Below are 6,132 nucleotides of genomic sequence, written 5' to 3'. Positions count from 1 at the left end.
TTTCGGGACGGGAAACTCGGTGATTGCTTTCACCTTTTCAGGATCTGTACGAATTCCGCCATCACCAATGATATGACCTAGATAACGTACACGTCGCATGCAGAAATGACTTTTGCCAATATTTATTGTCAATCCTGCACGCTTGATGTGAACGGCGATCTCCCTAAGTACGTTAAAATGATTCTCAAAATTTGACGATACTACCAGGAGGTCATCCATATATATGAATACCTCGTTCCTGAGATGCGGTGGGACGACTTTGTCCATTAAGCGAGACATTGTACTGGTGGCATTACAAAGCCCAAAAGGCATTACTTTAAATTGGTAGAGCGGCCTACTGGGGACTGTAAATGCATTCATATCTCGGGATTGAACTTCCAATGGCACTTGCCAATAGGCGTCTTTCAAGTCAAGACTAGTAATATACTCGGCTCTTGGCAACCGATTTAAGATGCCACTGATTTGTGGAAGTGGATATGCGTCTTTCTCGGTGAAACTATTGACCTTTCGGCAATCTAAACAAATCCTCACTTTGCCAGGTTTAGTAAGCATGACGATGGGAGAGGACCATGCGCTTTCCAACTCTTCAATAACCCCTAATTGCAACATTCTGTCTATTTCTGCGTACATACTCTTCTCAACGGCAGGTGAGACGGGAAAATGACGCTGTTTAACTGGCTTAGCACTGCCCACGTCAATTGTATGTGTAATCAAGACCTTCCTGACCTTCAAGACCTTCCTGAGCGAATGAAGGAAAAGAATTGATAACATGAACTAATCTTAACTTTTCTGCTTCAGACAAGTCGTGTTGTTCTGCCTCGACGTCGCTGCTAACTTTGCTAGACTTTTTAGATTCTAGCTCGGATATATGCAGATTTTTGGGAAGAAGATCATACAGCCTCCAAAAATCTATGCCCAAGTATAGATCTTGCTTTAGTGACGGTACAATATAAATGTTTAAAATCTTTTAAATGTTTCCATATTCTGTTCGTTGTGGGCTTCCATCTGCCGTGGTAGCACTAACGTTTAACGACCTGTAAGCACTATTATTCTTCATGAGTTCGCTGGCTAAATCACTCCAAAGCAACTTATAGATGCCCCGGAGTCAAGTAAGCCGTACACGGTACGATCTAATAAACGAACCGGCAAAAACGGTCGACGATCTCTTGTTTCTATCGGAACAGAACAAATATAATTCAATCCTAGCCGACAGGTTCTAATGTTTTGCCAAAAAGATTTGATTCTTTTAGAACTCCGAGATTTAAATCTTTCCAAGAAAGGGTTAAGACAAAATTTTGGATTTGGAATGACAGGTAAATTTTTAACTTTACAATGCAGTAAAGAGCTGGCATTGCTTTCCGGTACGTCAGTGATAATTTGTGGTGCAACGAACGGTACATCCACATTTAATCGGTCATCGTTGACTGATTGCGAAAGGCACTCGAAGTTTTCGGTTTGTACGGCAACTTCAAAGCGCCGGACTTGGAGTTTTTTGCACACTTTGCACAATTTGATTTGTAAGTGTTATCTGCTCCACAGCCGTAACAAAAAAGTCTTTTATCGGCTAAACAATCCTGGTAAATGTGGCCATCTTTGCGATAATTCCAGCATTTTAAAGTAAACGCGTCTACTTCTAACTCGTTTTCCTACTCCGAACCTTTCTGAGATTCAGATTCTAGAATCAGTTCTGATATTTTGCGTCTAAATGGGCTACTATTACTATAACCGTGAGCGCGTTTGACGTCGTCGAGAAAAGCTTCGTGTCGACGACAAGTTTCTCTTAACTCTGAGACTGTTGAAATATCGACATTCAATAACTCAAGTCGTATTTCAGGCCTCAGATTATTCTTGAGAACTCGGACAAGTTTTCTCGAGCTCCATGGTATCTCTAGTTGATCGACTCAAAGAGAACGCTGGCGTTCCTACAAAGGACTGAGAAATTCCCATCTAACGTTTGATGCGTCACTGAAACACCTGATCCCGAAAATTTAATTTTCCATCCGTTTAAAATATGAACGACCTTGTCGGGTCTAGTTAGGAGATCGGAAATGACATTTCGGTGAGAACCAGGAGAACCTATGTTAGGCAGGACCCGATGTCTGTTTTGAATTTGCTCGACAACAGCTGGCTCGTTATTTTCCTCGTCTACTGGAGGAGGAGTTGCTGATCTTTCCTCGCCACTTATAGCGGAATTTGGCGGAGTTCTGATCAGTCTCTGTACACTTTCTTCTACTAAATTCTGGATTAAATCGGTAATTTTCTCTGAAAGAAGAGAAAACAGCCTTCGCTCCATGGACACCATTGTGACCGTGTTTATTGCGGTTGCTTGATCAGTAACGCTATTTTTGTTGCTCTGAGCGCTTCCAGATGGACCCGGGGTATTATCGCTAATTCCTTGTTGGCGACCTTTTGATTGAGACCGAGTTTGTAAACACTTTTCGACCACTGGCCTGCAAGAAACGTTGCATACTGGACACAAGTCGCTTTTCTTGAAATGCACATCAATGCACTTCTTATGAAACTCGTAACGGCATATGGTTTCGAAAAGTTCGGAAGATGATTTAATTTCGGACGTGCATATCGGACACACTGGCTTGGTGGCTTCCTGAGAGCCTTTTCCTAAGGATCGGTCTAACCCCATTTTAGAATAGTTTAGAAATAACTAAATTTTAAGAAATACAAAAACCAAAGAGAATCCAAGGTAGTAGATATAAAACTAAAATCTTCTCGATATATAAACCAAAAAATTAGTAAAACTGAACTTTGGCTCGATGTTTCCCGTATCGTAGGATAACTAAATTATTATTTTTTTTAACTACTAAACTTTCTCGGAAAAATAATAAGAGACAGATTAATCGGACTTCTCGTTTTCTCAAATAAAACTAAATCCATGAAGGGAGACGGTTAGATTTTCTAAAGTGTATTGCGGACGGAGTATAGTTCGAGAACTAATACTGCCGTATTCCTGCTTCACTAATAAAATACGTAATCGCTCTAAGGCTAAACGAAATTAAAATTTCTACAGGTCTTTCGTGGATAGTGTACCACTTGAAGTTGTACCTATTTTCCAAAACGCTTGAGCCTATAGAACCTTTTAATTTGCAAAGTGTGGTTAAGGTAATGATGTAGCAAATCAGAAAGGGTCAGAAGATCTACTATAGTTTGATACTTTCTGCATTTTCCTCGGACTGAGTTTTCTAAACACCACTAACTAAGTAAAGAAAAATCCTAACTCTGATTATTAATTTTGGCCAGAAAGAAAACTAATGTTCTTTGTCTCTGTTCTCCAAAAAAATTATAGATCAAAGAAAGGTATTTTGTAGAAGTGAATAAATTAAAAGTTGAAATTAAAGAAGTATAGAAGAGAATTCGAATTTAATTACCGGTGAGTCTTAATGAGTGATTACTCTACTACTCTACTCTACCTCACTCGCTCGTCGGCTTTGGGGGTGGAGGTCTTGCGCCTACAGATTCGTATACTGACTACACATTATTATCACTAAGATCAGAAATAAGCGTGCTAGCGACAAGAGAGAATAGTAAACTGAAACCGGAAGAGAACGATAAATAAATTCAGGAATAAGTATTATAGGGACAGAAAAGTTTTTGAGAAAGTTTGCTATGCGAATACACGGATGGTATTGTGGTCGCGTATGGCCCTCCCAACCTATGATCACCACCTTAAAGCATGGCTTCGGTGACCCCTTTGATACCCTACGATCGAGAAATCATCAGCCTAGTTCAGTTCAATGTTCTTTACAGATCCATGGTTTCATTTCTGTTCGTAAAGCTAATTAATTTTCCGTAGATAGAAAGAACATATGGTATTTGAAAAAAATAAGGCATAGGAAAATAATAATCATGTTATAACAATGTATTTTACTAAATATAAATTTTATCTTAAAGAAATAGTTTTCGATAGTACTAGTTTGCCTGTATTAATTTTTTCCCTAAAAACTTCTTCAAGGGACTGTCTCTAAAATTTATCAATTCATGTTTTTAGGCAATTAGAGACTTTAGGATCTAACAATAGGCGATCTTAATTCATATTCAACTTCTTTAGAAAATCGCAAATTAATTCATAGAGAATGCATATAACTCAAGGTATTTTAATTAATTAATTGTTTTAGATCGGGGTTTATGTTTAAATAAGTTTCGTTCACTTTACGGATCGGAGAGAAATGTGAATAAAAATATATATATATGGGATTTGTTAGTGTGGCCACGGCATTTCCTCCAACGTTGAAGATCGATCTCCGGACGGGATGGGTTGGCTGTAATCAAAAGAGTAGCAATTTTTCTCGCCATGTAGAATTTAAAAGGGCAAATAAACATTTCTCTCATTTCTCTTAGACGCGCAAACGATTTAAACTAAACTTGTAACCCGTACCTAATTCATCGTACTCATATCTCATTTAAATCAAAAAAAAAATTTAGCTCTTCTTAAATTAAATTAATGGTTCTCGGCGTGCATTATCTCTTTTGTCAATGAGCGTGCTCCTTCAGACTTGTGCATGTGTCCCTTTTATTGCGCTTGCCAATGAGCGTGCGCCTTGAGGCTTGTGCATGTGTCCTTTTTATTGCGGTCTGGTAACGGACAGGTGCGCATGTTCGGGTAGCTCTTGCTTGAAACCCTTTTATGACATGTTTATGACACATTTGTGGAAAGGAGAATACAATTTACCAGTTAAACGTTCTGGGGCGGAAACAAAAATGTGTGTTTGAAAATATTCCACATCTGAGAATCATTAACAAGGGAGATTTATTATATTGGGGTTCTTTTGATTTCTAAAATAGTTTTACAATCATAGGAAACATTATTCCCCAACATGATTGAGGACGTCGCCAACGTGCGCCTGCATTCCAGCAGTTTTGAAAATATTGAAGTAGGGGAGTGCTTAAGAAGCTCCGCTCCGCCCATTACTAGCAATACATCTGACCAGTATTACCTAACGCCTCAAACATTAACGACCCAGTTACAGCTCTTTAAACTACTGCAAACGTTTCTGAAACCGCTGACACCGAAGTTACCTGATACTACGCCAGGAGCCGTCAAAATTAATTTGCGTTTCAAGTCAAATGCTATCCTGTTTTGAATCCTTTAATATAGCCTATTGACAATATTGATCATAAATTTCTGCCTAACGGCTGGAACCAGACTTCCATTTGACTTGAATGCCATCGCTTTGACCAAAATCTGGCTTTATTCTTTAGTTTCTGACCGTGTAATCTTTGTAAATAAGTTCTCTAGTTATAGAACGGATCGTCCTTCTTTTACTGGTGGTATAAATAACAATTTCTCTACCGACTTGTTTTCTATTGCTAACGATGTTGGTATTGAATTCGTTGCAGTAAAAGCTAGCGTTGGCTCAGATTTCATCTTTTTAACCTGCTCAACGCCGGGTTCCACCTATCTTTTTCTAACTAACATTTGTCATGATATTATCGAAGGGATAACAGACATGTCCCCCGCTCAAATCAACTTTCTTAAAAATAATCGAAATAAACTTGTGGACCTCATGTTCGTTAGTTATGCTGCTTTTTCAATTTTCCATCATGAAGATCCTTATCACAAAACATTATCTATCTTATCTATCTATCTTATCTTACAAATTACCTGTTCAGTCCCACGGTACTTGGTTCGTATACACAGCTGATAGCCCTGCCAACTGAAGACGAAGGTCAGGACATCTCGCAACTCTACAGAGCTTGGGGGAAGAAGGTGAGAACTACGAGCTTCAGCGACGGGAACAACATCGGCTGCTTTTACTTTCGGTCCATTGCGACTCATTTTCATTTTGTATTGCATTATATGCTAAATAAAGACTAAACTGTTATCTTTGAACTTCAGTCGTACCTACCCCCAAGAGCCCCTCTTACTATGACAGCCGTACATAGCATTTTCGGCACGGCGTCACAACTTAACATGGTGGCCCATGAGGGGACTCTTGCTTGAAGTTGAAAAATCTCAGTTGGATCTTTCATTTGTTAGTTATAACGCCTAATACCAATCACGCCATCTAACACAAATTGCGATCGTCTCCGTTTGTGCCCCCAACACGTGCTCTCACACCGACAGAGCACAGTCATCAATACCAACACACCCGGTCGGCTAACAGCGCTTCTCCACAC

The sequence above is a fragment of the Drosophila suzukii genome, chromosome Y (genome assembly GCF_043229965.1).
Source record: "Drosophila suzukii chromosome Y, CBGP_Dsuzu_IsoJpt1.0, whole genome shotgun sequence".
Lineage (NCBI taxonomy): Eukaryota > Metazoa > Arthropoda > Insecta > Diptera > Drosophilidae > Drosophila > Drosophila suzukii.
The sequence above is the reverse complement of the archived record's forward strand: the minus strand, read 5'-3'. Positions refer to the sequence as shown.